Raw genomic sequence first — 18612 nt, forward strand, 5'->3', positions numbered from 1 at the left:
AACCACACACGTCCTCAGGCGCGCACACACACGCAAAGTCACTGTCACGTACCACACACGTCCCCAGGTGCAGGAGTGCGCACACGCGCACACACGTCACACACACCTTTGGCGGCATTCTAAATCAACTTACAGTCGAGGGTCTCAGGGTCCATTGTTTCATCCGCTCAGAAGCTCCTGACTTCGGAGCGTGAAGCAGGAATGCCTCCTCTCTGCAGATGGTCTTTGCCTCTTGCAGTCTCAGCAGAGCCAACATAACTGCCCTCGACCTTTAAAAGTGAGGGTCAGAGCATACCTGGGAGTTCCCATCCTACATATGTCAACATTTGAAGTGCAGTAGGTTCTAAACTCCTGCCTTTACAAATACACATTCATTCTAAGGGGGAAGGCCAGGCTCCACTTTAGAATTCCCAGACTCATGGGAGTTGCCGTAAAGAAAGTGATAGTTTGGGGAGAGCAGATTCCCAGTCTGACCACTAGCCTGATCCTTTTCTTCCCAAAGCTGGGTCCATCCCATGCCCCAAGGGGCCTTGGATGTTCACAGGATGACACTCAGACCTCCCATCCGGGCTCTGTATATACCCTCCATGCCAACAGCTTCCCGTCGGCCTCTGTGTGAGTCCTGGGAAGCTGAACTCCGGGGAGAGCCGGTGCAGAAAGTAGAAGTGGGTCAAGGCTGCTGGGGCAGGGCATTCGGGGTCCTGTGTTTCCAGAGCACGGGGTGGATCGAATGGGCGTGTCCCTATGGCCTTGCTGAAACCACCACGTTGAGGGTGTGGCCAGAGGGAGTGTCAGGGCCAGAAGGACCCTATGTAGTGCAGGACACAGGGCAGCGCGGGGGTGTGGAGGAGTCGGGGAGGGGATAGGGGGGCCCCCTTGCCAGGATCTGAGGGCAGAAGCCCTAAGGAAGGGCCTGAGGAGGCTGGAAGGTATCCTCATTGCCATCAATTAAAAAACAAAAGCTCGCCGCAGGCGAGGGTGGGAAGGGTTTTGTTAGAACAAGGGAAGGCACTCGCAGAGGTCTGGCCAGATAGGGCTGGGGGGCTTGCCAGCCTGATGAGGAACCAAGAGGCCATCAGCCTATAAACGCCGCCCTAATTCCTCCGGGTGACACTGAGATGCAGTGAGACACGGAAAGCATGATAAACACAGGCCGGAAACTCAGCAGCCTCTTGCTTGGGTCACTGTCCGTCTGGCGCCCCCTCCGGTAGGAGCCTTTAGCGCATCACCCAGGGCTGACCCGGCTCAGGATTCCAGCTGATTTTCCACAGGTGGCATCACTTGCTGGTGACACGAAGCAGGCACGTTAGCCACCTCCCGAACACTGAGGCTCCTCCTGGGAGGAGCCTGCGGGCCCCCAGACCAGCCTCTGCCCCACGATGCTCCTCAGTGCCACTCCCGGTTTGCTGCCCCGGCCTCTAGCTCTGGCCACGACCTCGCTGGATTCTCGATAAATGTCACCCATGCACCATGCCTAAGCTTGGGGTCCACATGGGACCATGGCTCTTATCTTCTTCCCATCGATGGATTGTTCGGGCTTCATGTCATCGTGATGGCGGGAAGGCCAGCACCGCCCCCTTGAGGCCTCCCTGAAGACACATAGAAACATAGGACACAATGCAGCCCATCTCTTTTTGTTACAACACCTTTATTGTGGTACGATTTCTGTTCCGTAAATTAGACATATCTCACATGTAGTATTTGATGAATTTTCATAGATGTCTGCACCTAGAGAAGCATCACAACAAGCAAGATAGCTACCATTTCCATCACTCCCCAAGAGGGGCAATTTTCCAGTTCCCATATTTACCACTTCCCAGCCCCTTCGTTCCCTGCTAACCATAAGTTGGTTTCTCTATGTCTGTGGTTTTGTTCCTCTATGGTCATTGAGCTCATTTCTGCCTTTTTTTTACATTCCACATGGAAGTGGTATCATATGGCATTTTTCTCTCTTCTGGCTTACTTCACTCAGAATGACTCTCTCTGTGTCCATCTATGTTGCAACAAAAGACATCGTTTCATCTTTTTCATGGCTGAGTAGTATTCCACGGCTTAAATAGACCACTACTTCTTTATCCAGTCCCCAGTAGGTGGACTTTTGGTTTGGTTCCACGTCCTGGCTGTTATAAAGAGGGCTGCTGTGAGCACTGAGGTGAATGTGAGAGTTTGAATTAGAGTTTTCTCCTGACATATCCCCAGGCGTGGGAAGACTGGATCATAAAGTACGTCTATTTGTAGTTTTCTAAGGACCCTGCATCCTGTCTTCTCTAGTGGCAATGCAGCCCGTCTTACTGAAGCAGAGCCGTGCCCAGAATATAACGGGTATTTCTAGAGGTCAGACATGAAGTGCAGTGAGCTTGGCCTGTTCCAGAAGAAGAGGGCAGTCTGGGAGGGCTGGAGGAGAGTGACCAGGGGAGTGTGGTACAGGCAGGATTCAGACCACGTGGGGACATGACAGGCTGGGATAAGGAGCCTGGGCTTCCAGTCATCCCTTGGTAAGCCTGGGGCACTAGTTCCAGGACTCCCCACAGATGCCAACATCCATGGATGCTGACGCCTCTTTTATAAAATGACACAGGACTGACATGCAATTACATGGATCCTCCCGTGTACTTTATTTTTTACATACATACAAGTATTTTTTTTTGAGTTACAGTCATTTTACAATTTTGTGTCGAATCCCATCGCAGAGCACAATGTTTCAGTTATACATGAAAATACGCATACATTCATTGTCACATACTCTTTCGCCGTGTCCTCCTGTGTACTTGAGGTCATCTCTAGAGGACGCGTGCTATGTAAGGCAACGTGAATGCTACGTAAGCAGTTGCCGGTGTGTGGCAAGTTCAAGTGTTGCTTTTTGAAACTTTCCGTTTTTTCCCGAATATTTTCAACCCACAGTTGGTTGAATCTGCTGGAGCGGGAGCCCCTAGATACGGAGAACCCTCAAGCCCTTCCCACCTCCTAAATTTCCACTGGAAGCGCTGCAGGGGACCAAAGAGAGGAGAAGAGCGCCCTCTAGCGGCTGGAAACGCTGAGGAATTCCTTCAGCGTATGCAGCGCAGGAGAGAAGGTTTCGGGCCGACTAGCGCAAATGGAGGGCCCGCCTGGACAGGAAGGGGGAAGGACGGCAGTGGAAGCCAGCTCGCACCCTTCCTGGAGCTAGCTGGTAGCAGTGAGGGACGCCGAGGGACTGGGGACACGTCGCGTGGGGGGGGGGGGCAATCCTGGCCGCCAGCTGCACGGTCCACACAGCTGGCACCCAGTTTGCATGATCAAAAGAACAAGGAGTGGGTGGATATGTGGGGAAGGGGCTGCCTCAGCACCGGGATCCTGACATGGGCCAGAGCGCCATGACCTCAGCCAATGCGGCTCCACTAGTAAGCCAGAATAAGGAAACTCTGAGGCAAGATATTACAGATTCCACCGCAGCCACACGGATAACTAGATCTCTAAGCTCACAAAATGGAACCATCGGAACCAGGCATGTTTCCTTTTCTCTTCTTTTAGACTTTGGATCAGGAAGTCACACAACTCTGACGGGAAGCATCTTTACTCCGGTCGAGAGATCACTTTTTGAGGAATAAGCATGGAGAAAAAGAGTGCGGGGATGGTTTAGGGGTTCAAAGCCGAAGCCCGTCTGAGAAACGATAAAAACATGCTTCAAATGAAGCCGACTTACGGCAAAAAGCAGGAGGAAGTTTAAGGTATTCTTTATTCATATCAATTCAGCAGGCAAGACTACCCAGTCGTAAAAAGGCAGCACTTTAAATATAAAATTTTATTTTATTTATTTATTTATTTATTTATTTATTTATTTATTTATTTATTTATTTATTTATTTATTTTGGTGATGGAAACAATGCCATATTCTCAAACAAGGCTTGGGGCCCTAGATACGGAGAGTTGAGTGTTGAGGCTGAGGGTTGTTGATGAGGAGAACATAAAGCTGCGTATAGACAGATAAGGGTTCCAAGCCCACCGCTTGAAAAAAATTAGCCAATCATGAGTCCCTTTGATTGAGAAAGAAGTAAATGACTCAAAAATGGGGAAGACATGGGATTCAATAGTGGTAGTGAGCAATTAAATCCAAGAACTTTATACCTTTATTTTCATTGTAAATGTAACAGTCTTACAGCAACTGTCGAAATAGAAGTAACTGCTCCACGCGCACGTGCAGACACACACTCACACACACACACAAACACAGTTTGGAACAGCAGAGAGGTAAAATATGCTAAATTTCTCATTATTGAGGACAAGAATCTAATCGATTATTTCATTCTTGAGACTGTTATAGGAATACTGGCCCAATTACATGTAAACTTATGAACTTAGAAATGATTAATAAACATTTAGAGAGAATTTTCATTCAAAGACAATAGAGCTTCCAAATCATTCAAGGGAAAATTAACAAGAAAACAATGAATCAATCCAGCTAGGATGGAGTAACGGAGACCATATCTACCACCCTACAATAAACCCCAAAATGGATAAAATATATGAAGCAATGATTTTTAAGACACGTGAAAACGATCATCCACTTGGACCTTGTCCTGCCTCCCCCATACCAAGGCTGCTAGCCCTCCTACTGCCACTACCAAGGATGTCCACCAGGTGGCGCCGTTTCCTTCCTCTGCTCCTGCTGCAGAGCCAGTCGTGAGCGGTCCTGTTCCAGGTTTTGGCAAGCAGCTCCCAGAAGCGCTCTCGTGGGCCTTGGTCCCTTTTAGCCACCAGCAAAGGGATCGGGGATGGGCAGTGAGCCTCTTTTCTCATCGAAGATCTAGGAAGCCAACTGATTTCTGAGCAGCCCTTTACCCTCGTCTGCTGTCTGGTACTCTCCACCCGACTTCCAGAGTCCGCGGCATGGGCAGCCTGCACGCTGGCCCCGGCCCATCAGAATCTGTTCCCCCGGCCGAGAGGCCCCGCGCGGTCGTGAGCAGGGCTCCAGGCCTCTGGAGCCCCGCCGCTTGGAACGCGTCCTGTCACTGGGCTCGCGAGCTCCATGCCCTTGGCTGTCACTTAACTTCTCTAAGCTACAGTCCTCATCAGTAAAATGAAGACATAATCAATATTGGGGGGAAAAAATCAGAATCCGGGGGGACCAAATTTCTGCCGATTGAAGATGACTTTCATTTTGAATTATACAGTGAGGGACACCATACAAACGTTTACTACTTCAGACTTCTAAAGGACAGCTTCTACGATTCTTAAAACTAAAGCATGCACGTACAAACAAACACACGCTCAGACACACTGACTCTGCTCCACATACATCCCCATGCACACACACATGGAGTCATGGGCCACACACACACCCATAACATACACACAACCACACACGTCCTCAGGCGCGCACACACACGCAAAGTCACTGTCACGTACCACACACGTCCCCAGGTGCAGGAGTGCGCACACGCGCACACACGTCACACACACCTTTGGCGGCATTCTAAATCAACTTACAGTCGAGGGTCTCAGGGTCCATTGTTTCATCCGCTCAGAAGCTCCTGACTTCGGAGCGTGAAGCAGGAATGCCTCCTCTCTGCAGATGGTCTTTGCCTCTTGCAGTCTCAGCAGAGCCAACATAACTGCCCTCGACCTTTAAAAGTGAGGGTCAGAGCATACCTGGGAGTTCCCATCCTACATATGTCAACATTTGAAGTGCAGTAGGTTCTAAACTCCTGCCTTTACAAATACACATTCATTCTAAGGGGGAAGGCCAGGCTCCACTTTAGAATTCCCAGACTCATGGGAGTTGCCGTAAAGAAAGTGATAGTTTGGGGAGAGCAGATTCCCAGTCTGACCACTAGCCTGATCCTTTTCTTCCCAAAGCTGGGTCCATCCCATGCCCCAAGGGGCCTTGGATGTTCACAGGATGACACTCAGACCTCCCATCCGGGCTCTGTATATACCCTCCATGCCAACAGCTTCCCGTCGGCCTCTGTGTGAGTCCTGGGAAGCTGAACTCCGGGGAGAGCCGGTGCAGAAAGTAGAAGTGGGTCAAGGCTGCTGGGGCAGGGCATTCGGGGTCCTGTGTTTCCAGAGCACGGGGTGGATCGAGTGGGCGTGTCCCTATGGCCTTGCTGAAACCACCACGTTGAGGGTGTGGCCAGAGGGAGTGTCAGGGCCAGAAGGACCCTATGTAGTGCAGGACACAGGGCAGCGCGGGGGTGTGGAGGAGTCGGGGAGGGGATAGGGGGGCCCCCTTGCCAGGATCTGAGGGCAGAAGCCCTAAGGAAGGGCCTGAGGAGGCTGGAAGGTATCCTCATTGCCATCAATTAAAAAACAAAAGCTCGCCGCAGGCGAGGGTGGGAAGGGTTTTGTTAGAACAAGGGAAGGCACTCGCAGAGGTCTGGCCAGATAGGGCTGGGGGGCTTGCCAGCCTGATGAGGAACCAAGAGGCCATCAGCCTATAAACGCCGCCCTAATTCCTCCGGGTGACACTGAGATGCAGTGAGACACGGAAAGCATGATAAACACAGGCCGGAAACTCAGCAGCCTCTTGCTTGGGTCACTGTCCGTCTGGCGCCCCCTCCGGTAGGAGCCTTTAGCGCATCACCCAGGGCTGACCCGGCTCAGGATTCCAGCTGATTTTCCACAGGTGGCATCACTTGCTGGTGACACGAAGCAGGCACGTTAGCCACCTCCCGAACACTGAGGCTCCTCCTGGGAGGAGCCTGCGGGCCCCCAGACCAGCCTCTGCCCCACGATGCTCCTCAGTGCCACTCCCGGTTTGCTGCCCCGGCCTCTAGCTCTGGCCACGACCTCGCTGGATTCTCGATAAATGTCACCCATGCACCATGCCTAAGCTTGGGGTCCACATGGGACCATGGCTCTTATCTTCTTCCCATCGATGGATTGTTCGGGCTTCATGTCATCGTGATGGCGGGAAGGCCAGCACCGCCCCCTTGAGGCCTCCCTGAAGACACATAGAAACATAGGACACAATGCAGCCCATCTCTTTTTGTTACAACACCTTTATTGTGGTACGATTTCTGTTCCGTAATTTAGACATATCTCACATGTAGTATTTGATGAATTTTCATAGATGTCTGCACCTAGAGAAGCATCACAACAAGCAAGATAGCTACCATTTCCATCACTCCCCAAGAGGGGCAATTTTCCAGTTCCCATATTTACCACTTCCCAGCCCCTTCGTTCCCTGCTAACCATAAGTTGGTTTCTCTATGTCTGTGGTTTTGTTCCTCTATGGTCATTGAGCTCATTTCTGCCTTTTTTTTACATTCCACATGGAAGTGGTATCATATGGCATTTTTCTCTCTTCTGGCTTACTTCACTCAGAATGACTCTCTCTGTGTCCATCTATGTTGCAACAAAAGACATCGTTTCATCTTTTTCATGGCTGAGTAGTATTCCACGGCTTAAATAGACCACTACTTCTTTATCCAGTCCCCAGTAGGTGGACTTTTGGTTTGGTTCCACGTCCTGGCTGTTATAAAGAGGGCTGCTGTGAGCACTGAGGTGAATGTGAGAGTTTGAATTAGAGTTTTCTCCTGACATATCCCCAGGCGTGGGAAGACTGGATCATAAAGTACGTCTATTTGTAGTTTTCTAAGGACCCTGCATCCTGTCTTCTCTAGTGGCAATGCAGCCCGTCTTACTGAAGCAGAGCCGTGCCCAGAATATAACGGGTATTTCTAGAGGTCAGACATGAAGTGCAGTGAGCTTGGCCTGTTCCAGAAGAAGAGGGCAGTCTGGGAGGGCTGGAGGAGAGTGACCAGGGGAGTGTGGTACAGGCAGGATTCAGACCACGTGGGGACATGACAGGCTGGGATAAGGAGCCTGGGCTTCCAGTCATCCCTTGGTAAGCCTGGGGCACTAGTTCCAGGACTCCCCACAGATGCCAACATCCATGGATGCTGACGCCTCTTTTATAAAATGACACAGGACTGACATGCAATTACATGGATCCTCCCGTGTACTTTATTTTTTACATACATACAAGTATTTTTTTTTGAGTTACAGTCATTTTACAATTTTGTGTCGAATCCCATCGCAGAGCACAATGTTTCAGTTATACATGAAAATACGCATACATTCATTGTCACATACTCTTTCGCCGTGTCCTCCTGTGTACTTGAGGTCATCTCTAGAGGACGCGTGCTATGTAAGGCAACGTGAATGCTACGTAAGCAGTTGCCGGTGTGTGGCAAGTTCAAGTGTTGCTTTTTGAAACTTTCCGTTTTTTCCCGAATATTTTCAACCCACAGTTGGTTGAATCTGCTGGAGCGGGAGCCCCTAGATACGGAGAACCCTCAAGCCCTTCCCACCTCCTAAATTTCCACTGGAAGCGCTGCAGGGGACCAAAGAGAGGAGAAGAGCGCCCTCTAGCGGCTGGAAACGCTGAGGAATTCCTTCAGCGTATGCAGCGCAGGAGAGAAGGTTTCGGGCCGACTAGCGCAAATGGAGGGCCCGCCTGGACAGGAAGGGGGAAGGACGGCAGTGGAAGCCAGCTCGCACCCTTCCTGGAGCTAGCTGGTAGCAGTGAGGGACGCCGAGGGACTGGGGACACGTCGCGTGGGGGTGGGGGGCAATCCTGGCCGCCAGCTGCACGGTCCACACAGCTGGCACCCAGTTTGCATGATCAAAAGAACAAGGAGTGGGTGGATATGTGGGGAAGGGGCTGCCTCAGCACCGGGATCCTGACATGGGCCAGAGCGCCATGACCTCAGCCAATGCGGCTCCACTAGTAAGCCAGAATAAGGAAACTCTGAGGCAAGATATTACAGATTCCACCGCAGCCACACGGATAACTAGATCTCTAAGCTCACAAAATGGAACCATCGGAACCAGGCATGTTTCCTTTTCTCTTCTTTTAGACTTTGGATCAGGAAGTCACACAACTCTGACGGGAAGCATCTTTACTCCGGTCGAGAGATCACTTTTTGAGGAATAAGCATGGAGAAAAAGAGTGCGGGGATGGTTTAGGGGTTCAAAGCCGAAGCCCGTCTGAGAAACGATAAAAACATGCTTCAAATGAAGCCGACTTACGGCAAAAAGCAGGAGGAAGTTTAAGGTATTCTTTATTCATATCAATTCAGCAGGCAAGACTACCCAGTCGTAAAAAGGCAGCACTTTAAATATAAAATTTTATTTTATTTATTTATTTATTTATTTATTTATTTATTTATTTATTTATTTATTTATTTATTTATTTATTTATTTTGGTGATGGAAACAATGCCATATTCTCAAACAAGGCTTGGGGCCCTAGATACGGAGAGTTGAGTGTTGAGGCTGAGGGTTGTTGATGAGGAGAACATAAAGCTGCGTATAGACAGATAAGGGTTCCAAGCCCACCGCTTGAAAAAAATTAGCCAATCATGAGTCCCTTTGATTGAGAAAGAAGTAAATGACTCAAAAATGGGGAAGACATGGGATTCAATAGTGGTAGTGAGCAATTAAATCCAAGAACTTTATACCTTTATTTTCATTGTAAATGTAACAGTCTTACAGCAACTGTCGAAATAGAAGTAACTGCTCCACGCGCACGTGCAGACACACACTCACACACACACACAAACACAGTTTGGAACAGCAGAGAGGTAAAATATGCTAAATTTCTCATTATTGAGGACAAGAATCTAATCGATTATTTCATTCTTGAGACTGTTATAGGAATACTGGCCCAATTACATGTAAACTTATGAACTTAGAAATGATTAATAAACATTTAGAGAGAATTTTCATTCAAAGACAATAGAGCTTCCAAATCATTCAAGGGAAAATTAACAAGAAAACAATGAATCAATCCAGCTAGGATGGAGTAACGGAGACCATATCTACCACCCTACAATAAACCCCAAAATGGATAAAATATATGAAGCAATGATTTTTAAGACACGTGAAAACGATCATCCACTTGGACCTTGTCCTGCCTCCCCCATACCAAGGCTGCTAGCCCTCCTACTGCCACTACCAAGGATGTCCACCAGGTGGCGCCGTTTCCTTCCTCTGCTCCTGCTGCAGAGCCAGTCGTGAGCGGTCCTGTTCCAGGTTTTGGCAAGCAGCTCCCAGAAGCGCTCTCGTGGGCCTTGGTCCCTTTTAGCCACCAGCAAAGGGATCGGGGATGGGCAGTGAGCCTCTTTTCTCATCGAAGATCTAGGAAGCCAACTGATTTCTGAGCAGCCCTTTACCCTCGTCTGCTGTCTGGTACTCTCCACCCGACTTCCAGAGTCCGCGGCATGGGCAGCCTGCACGCTGGCCCCGGCCCATCAGAATCTGTTCCCCCGGCCGAGAGGCCCCGCGCGGTCGTGAGCAGGGCTCCAGGCCTCTGGAGCCCCGCCGCTTGGAACGCGTCCTGTCACTGGGCTCGCGAGCTCCATGCCCTTGGCTGTCACTTAACTTCTCTAAGCTACAGTCCTCATCAGTAAAATGAAGACATAATCAATATTGGGGGGAAAAAATCAGAATCCGGGGGGACCAAATTTCTGCCGATTGAAGATGACTTTCATTTTGAATTATACAGTGAGGGACACCATACAAACGTTTACTACTTCAGACTTCTAAAGGACAGCTTCTACGATTCTTAAAACTAAAGCATGCACGTACAAACAAACACACGCTCAGACACACTGACTCTGCTCCACATACATCCCCACGCACACACACATGGAGTCATGGGCCACACACACACCCATAACATACACACAACCACACACGTCCTCAGGCGCGCACACACACGCAAAGTCACTGTCACGTACCACACACGTCCCCAGGTGCAGGAGTGCGCACACGCGCACACACGTCACACACACCTTTGGCGGCATTCTAAATCAACTTACAGTCGAGGGTCTCAGGGTCCATTGTTTCATCCGCTCAGAAGCTCCTGACTTCGGAGCGTGAAGCAGGAATGCCTCCTCTCTGCAGATGGTCTTTGCCTCTTGCAGTCTCAGCAGAGCCAACATAACTGCCCTCGACCTTTAAAAGTGAGGGTCAGAGCATACCTGGGAGTTCCCATCCTACATATGTCAACATTTGAAGTGCAGTAGGTTCTAAACTCCTGCCTTTACAAATACACATTCATTCTAAGGGGGAAGGCCAGGCTCCACTTTAGAATTCCCAGACTCATGGGAGTTGCCGTAAAGAAAGTGATAGTTTGGGGAGAGCAGATTCCCAGTCTGACCACTAGCCTGATCCTTTTCTTCCCAAAGCTGGGTCCATCCCATGCCCCAAGGGGCCTTGGATGTTCACAGGATGACACTCAGACCTCCCATCCGGGCTCTGTATATACCCTCCATGCCAACAGCTTCCCGTCGGCCTCTGTGTGAGTCCTGGGAAGCTGAACTCCGGGGAGAGCCGGTGCAGAAAGTAGAAGTGGGTCAAGGCTGCTGGGGCAGGGCATTCGGGGTCCTGTGTTTCCAGAGCACGGGGTGGATCGAGTGGGCGTGTCCCTATGGCCTTGCTGAAACCACCACGTTGAGGGTGTGGCCAGAGGGAGTGTCAGGGCCAGAAGGACCCTATGTAGTGCAGGACACAGGGCAGCGCGGGGGTGTGGAGGAGTCGGGGAGGGGATAGGGGGGCCCCCTTGCCAGGATCTGAGGGCAGAAGCCCTAAGGAAGGGCCTGAGGAGGCTGGAAGGTATCCTCATTGCCATCAATTAAAAAACAAAAGCTCGCCGCAGGCGAGGGTGGGAAGGGTTTTGTTAGAACAAGGGAAGGCACTCGCAGAGGTCTGGCCAGATAGGGCTGGGGGGCTTGCCAGCCTGATGAGGAACCAAGAGGCCATCAGCCTATAAACGCCGCCCTAATTCCTCCGGGTGACACTGAGATGCAGTGAGACACGGAAAGCATGATAAACACAGGCCGGAAACTCAGCAGCCTCTTGCTTGGGTCACTGTCCGTCTGGCGCCCCCTCCGGTAGGAGCCTTTAGCGCATCACCCAGGGCTGACCCGGCTCAGGATTCCAGCTGATTTTCCACAGGTGGCATCACTTGCTGGTGACACGAAGCAGGCACGTTAGCCACCTCCCGAACACTGAGGCTCCTCCTGGGAGGAGCCTGCGGGCCCCCAGACCAGCCTCTGCCCCACGATGCTCCTCAGTGCCACTCCCGGTTTGCTGCCCCGGCCTCTAGCTCTGGCCACGACCTCGCTGGATTCTCGATAAATGTCACCCATGCACCATGCCTAAGCTTGGGGTCCACATGGGACCATGGCTCTTATCTTCTTCCCATCGATGGATTGTTCGGGCTTCATGTCATCGTGATGGCGGGAAGGCCAGCACCGCCCCCTTGAGGCCTCCCTGAAGACACATAGAAACATAGGACACAATGCAGCCCATCTCTTTTTGTTACAACACCTTTATTGTGGTACGATTTCTGTTCCGTAATTTAGACATATCTCACATGTAGTATTTGATGAATTTTCATAGATGTCTGCACCTAGAGAAGCATCACAACAAGCAAGATAGCTACCATTTCCATCACTCCCCAAGAGGGGCAATTTTCCAGTTCCCATATTTACCACTTCCCAGCCCCTTCGTTCCCTGCTAACCATAAGTTGGTTTCTCTATGTCTGTGGTTTTGTTCCTCTATGGTCATTGAGCTCATTTCTGCCTTTTTTTTACATTCCACATGGAAGTGGTATCATATGGCATTTTTCTCTCTTCTGGCTTACTTCACTCAGAATGACTCTCTCTGTGTCCATCTATGTTGCAACAAAAGACATCGTTTCATCTTTTTCATGGCTGAGTAGTATTCCACGGCTTAAATAGACCACTACTTCTTTATCCAGTCCCCAGTAGGTGGACTTTTGGTTTGGTTCCACGTCCTGGCTGTTATAAAGAGGGCTGCTGTGAGCACTGAGGTGAATGTGAGAGTTTGAATTAGAGTTTTCTCCTGACATATCCCCAGGCGTGGGAAGACTGGATCATAAAGTACGTCTATTTGTAGTTTTCTAAGGACCCTGCATCCTGTCTTCTCTAGTGGCAATGCAGCCCGTCTTACTGAAGCAGAGCCGTGCCCAGAATATAACGGGTATTTCTAGAGGTCAGACATGAAGTGCAGTGAGCTTGGCCTGTTCCAGAAGAAGAGGGCAGTCTGGGAGGGCTGGAGGAGAGTGACCAGGGGAGTGTGGTACAGGCAGGATTCAGACCACGTGGGGACATGACAGGCTGGGATAAGGAGCCTGGGCTTCCAGTCATCCCTTGGTAAGCCTGGGGCACTAGTTCCAGGACTCCCCACAGATGCCAACATCCATGGATGCTGACGCCTCTTTTATAAAATGACACAGGACTGACATGCAATTACATGGATCCTCCCGTGTACTTTATTTTTTACATACATACAAGTATTTTTTTTTGAGTTACAGTCATTTTACAATTTTGTGTCGAATCCCATCGCAGAGCACAATGTTTCAGTTATACATGAAAATACGCATACATTCATTGTCACATACTCTTTCGCCGTGTCCTCCTGTGTACTTGAGGTCATCTCTAGAGGACGCGTGCTATGTAAGGCAACGTGAATGCTACGTAAGCAGTTGCCGGTGTGTGGCAAGTTCAAGTGTTGCTTTTTGAAACTTTCCGTTTTTTCCCGAATATTTTCAACCCACAGTTGGTTGAATCTGCTGGAGCGGGAGCCCCTAGATACGGAGAACCCTCAAGCCCTTCCCACCTCCTAAATTTCCACTGGAAGCGCTGCAGGGGACCAAAGAGAGGAGAAGAGCGCCCTCTAGCGGCTGGAAACGCTGAGGAATTCCTTCAGCGTATGCAGCGCAGGAGAGAAGGTTTCGGGCCGACTAGCGCAAATGGAGGGCCCGCCTGGACAGGAAGGGGGAAGGACGGCAGTGGAAGCCAGCTCGCACCCTTCCTGGAGCTAGCTGGTAGCAGTGAGGGACGCCGAGGGACTGGGGACACGTCGCGTGGGGGGGGGGCAATCCTGGCCGCCAGCTGCACGGTCCACACAGCTGGCACCCAGTTTGCATGATCAAAAGAACAAGGAGTGGGTGGATATGTGGGGAAGGGGCTGCCTCAGCACCGGGATCCTGACATGGGCCAGAGCGCCATGACCTCAGCCAATGCGGCTCCACTAGTAAGCCAGAATAAGGAAACTCTGAGGCAAGATATTACAGATTCCACCGCAGCCACACGGATAACTAGATCTCTAAGCTCACAAAATGGAACCATCGGAACCAGGCATGTTTCCTTTTCTCTTCTTTTAGACTTTGGATCAGGAAGTCACACAACTCTGACGGGAAGCATCTTTACTCCGGTCGAGAGATCACTTTTTGAGGAATAAGCATGGAGAAAAAGAGTGCGGGGATGGTTTAGGGGTTCAAAGCCGAAGCCCGTCTGAGAAACGATAAAAACATGCTTCAAATGAAGCCGACTTACGGCAAAAAGCAGGAGGAAGTTTAAGGTATTCTTTATTCATATCAATTCAGCAGGCAAGACTACCCAGTCGTAAAAAGGCAGCACTTTAAATATAAAATTTTATTTTATTTATTTATTTATTTATTTATTTATTTATTTATTTATTTATTTATTTTGGTGATGGAAACAATGCCATATTCTCAAACAAGGCTTGGGGCCCTAGATACGGAGAGTTGAGTGTTGAGGCTGAGGGTTGTTGATGAGGAGAACATAAAGCTGCGTATAGACAGATAAGGGTTCCAAGCCCACCGCTTGAAAAAAATTAGCCAATCATGAGTCCCTTTGATTGAGAAAGAAGTAAATGACTCAAAAATGGGGAAGACATGGGATTCAATAGTGGTAGTGAGCAATTAAATCCAAGAAATTTATACCTTTATTTTCATTGTAAATGTAACAGTCTTACAGCAACTGTCGAAATAGAAGTAACTGCTCCACGCGCACGTGCAGACACACACTCACACACACACACAAACACAGTTTGGAACAGCAGAGAGGTAAAATATGCTAAATTTCTCATTATTGACGACAAGAATCTAATCGATTATTTCATTCTTGAGACTGTTATAGGAATACTGGCCCAATTACATGTAAACTTATGAACTTAGAAATGATTAATAAACATTTAGAGAGAATTTTCATTCAAAGACAATAGAGCTTCCAAATCATTCAAGGGAAAATTAACAAGAAAACAATGAATCAATCCAGCTAGGATGGAGTAACGGAGACCATATCTACCACCCTACAATAAACCCCAAAATGGATAAAATATATGAAGCAATGATTTTTAAGACACGTGAAAACGATCATCCACTTGGACCTTGTCCTGCCTCCCCCATACCAAGGCTGCTAGCCCTCCTACTGCCACTACCAAGGATGTCCACCAGGTGGCGCCGTTTCCTTCCTCTGCTCCTGCTGCAGAGCCAGTCGTGAGCGGTCCTGTTCCAGGTTTTGGCAAGCAGCTCCCAGAAGCGCTCTCGTGGGCCTTGGTCCCTTTTAGCCACCAGCAAAGGGATCGGGGATGGGCAGTGAGCCTCTTTTCTCATCGAAGATCTAGGAAGCCAACTGATTTCTGAGCAGCCCTTTACCCTCGTCTGCTGTCTGGTACTCTCCACCCGACTTCCAGAGTCCGCGGCATGGGCAGCCTGCACGCTGGCCCCGGCCCATCAGAATCTGTTCCCCCGGCCGAGAGGCCCCGCGCGGTCGTGAGCAGGGCTCCAGGCCTCTGGAGCCCCGCCGCTTGGAACGCGTCCTGTCACTGGGCTCGCGAGCTCCATGCCCTTGGCTGTCACTTAACTTCTCTAAGCTACAGTCCTCATCAGTAAAATGAAGACATAATCAATATTGGGGGGAAAAAATCAGAATCCGGGGGGACCAAATTTCTGCCGATTGAAGATGACTTTCATTTTGAATTATACAGTGAGGGACACCATACAAACGTTTACTACTTCAGACTTCTAAAGGACAGCTTCTACGATTCTTAAAACTAAAGCATGCACGTACAAACAAACACACGCTCAGACACACTGACTCTGCTCCACATACATCCCCACGCACACACACATGGAGTCATGGGCCACACACACACCCATAACATACACACAACCACACACGTCCTCAGGCGCGCACACACACGCAAAGTCACTGTCACGTACCACACACGTCCCCAGGTGCAGGAGTGCGCACACGCGCACACACGTCACACACACCTTTGGCGGCATTCTAAATCAACTTACAGTCGAGGGTCTCAGGGTCCATTGTTTCATCCGCTCAGAAGCTCCTGACTTCGGAGCGTGAAGCAGGAATGCCTCCTCTCTGCAGATGGTCTTTGCCTCTTGCAGTCTCAGCAGAGCCAACATAACTGCCCTCGACCTTTAAAAGTGAGGGTCAGAGCATACCTGGGAGTTCCCATCCTACATATGTCAACATTTGAAGTGCAGTAGGTTCTAAACTCCTGCCTTTACAAATACACATTCATTCTAAGGGGGAAGGCCAGGCTCCACTTTAGAATTCCCAGACTCATGGGAGTTGCCGTAAAGAAAGTGATAGTTTGGGGAGAGCAGATTCCCAGTCTGACCACTAGCCTGATCCTTTTCTTCCCAAAGCTGGGTCCATCCCATGCCCCAAGGGGCCTTGGATGTTCACAGGATGACACTCAGACCTCCCATCCGGGCTCTGTATATACCCTCCATGCCAACAGCTTCCCGTCGGCCTCTGTGTGAGTCCTGGGAAGCTGAACTCCGGGGAGAGCCGGTGCAGAAAGTAGAAGTGGGTCAAGGCTGCTGGGGCAGGGCATTCGGGGTCCTGTGTTTCCAGAGCACGGGGTGGATCGAATGGGCGTGTCCCTATGGCCTTGCTGAAACCACCACGTTGAGGGTGTGGCCAGAGGGAGTGTCAGGGCCAGAAGGACCCTATGTAGTGCAGGACACAGGGCAGCGCGGGGGTGTGGAGGAGTCGGGGAGGGGATAGGGGGGCCCCCTTGCCAGGATCTGAGGGCAGAAGCCCTAAGGAAGGGCCTGAGGAGGCTGGAAGGTATCCTCATTGCCATCAATTAAAAAACAAAAGCTCGCCGCAGGCGAGGGTGGGAAGGGTTTTGTTAGAACAAGGGAAGGCACTCGCAGAGGTCTGGCCAGATAGGGCTGGGGGGCTTGCCAGCCTGATGAGGAACCAAGAGGCCATCAGCCTATAAACGCCGCCCTAATTCCTCCGGGTGACACTGAGATGCAGTGAGACACGGAAAGCATGATAAACACAGGCCGGAAACTCAGCAGCCTCTTGCTTGGGTCACTGTCCGTCTGGCGCCCCCTCCGGTAGGAGCCTTTAGCGCATCACCCAGGGCTGACCCGGCTCAGGATTCCAGCTGATTTTCCACAGGTGGCATCACTTGCTGGTGACACGAAGCAGGCACGTTAGCCACCTCCCGAACACTGAGGCTCCTCCTGGGAGGAGCCTGCGGGCCCCCAGACCAGCCTCTGCCCCACGATGCTCCTCAGTGCCACTCCCGGTTTGCTGCCCCGGCCTCTAGCTCTGGCCACGACCTCGCTGGATTCTCGATAAATGTCACCCATGCACCATGCCTAAGCTTGGGGTCCACATGGGACCATGGCTCTTATCTTCTTCCCATCGATGGATTGTTCGGGCTTCATGTCATCGTGATGGCGGGAAGGCCAGCACCGCCCCCTTGAGGCCTCCCTGAAGACACATAGAAACATAGGACACAATGCAGCCCATCTCTTTTTGTTACAACACCTTTATTGTGGTACGATTTCTGTTCCGTAAATTAGACATATCTCACATGTAGTATTTGATGAATTTTCATAGATGTCTGCACCTAGAGAAGCATCACAACAAGCAAGATAGCTACCATTTCCATCACTCCCCAAGAGGGGCAATTTTCCAGTTCCCATATTTACCACTTCCCAGCCCCTTCGTTCCCTGCTAACCATAAGTTGGTTTCTCTATGTCTGTGGTTTTGTTCCTCTATGGTCATTGAGCTCATTTCTGCCTTTTTTTTACATTCCACATGGAAGTGGTATCATATGGCATTTTTCTCTCTTCTGGCTTACTTCACTCAGAATGACTCTCTCTGTGTCCATCTATGTTGCAACAAAAGACATCGTTTCATCTTTTTCATGGCTGAGTAGTATTCCACGGCTTAAACAGACCACTACTTCTTTATCCAGTCCCCAGTAGGTGGACTTTTGGTTTGGTTCCACGTCCTGGCTGTTATAAAGAGGGCTGCTGTGAGCACTGAGGTGAATGTGAGAGTTTGAATTAGAGTTTTCTCCTGACATATCCCCAGGCGTGGGAAGACTGGATCATAAGGTACGTCTATTTGTAGTTTTCTAAGGACCCTGCATCCTGTCTTCTCTAGTGGCAATGCAGCCCGTCTTACTGAAGCAGAGCCGTGCCCAGAATATAACGGGTATTTCTAGAGGTCAGACATGAAGTGCAGTGAGCTTGGCCTGTTCCAGAAGAAGAGGGCAGTCTGGGAGGGCTGGAGGAGAGTGACCAGGGGAGTGTGGTACAGGCAGGATTCAGACCACGTGGGGACATGACAGGCTGGGATAAGGAGCCTGGGCTTCCAGTCATCCCTTGGTAAGCCTGGGGCACTAGTTCCAGGACTCCCCACAGATGCCAACATCCATGGATGCTGACGCCTCTTTTATAAAATGACACAGGACTGACATGCAATTACATGGATCCTCCCGTGTACTTTATT

Source organism: Camelus bactrianus, chromosome 8 (genome assembly GCF_048773025.1).
Source record: "Camelus bactrianus isolate YW-2024 breed Bactrian camel chromosome 8, ASM4877302v1, whole genome shotgun sequence".
In the NCBI taxonomy this organism is placed as follows: Eukaryota; Metazoa; Chordata; class Mammalia; order Artiodactyla; family Camelidae; genus Camelus; species Camelus bactrianus.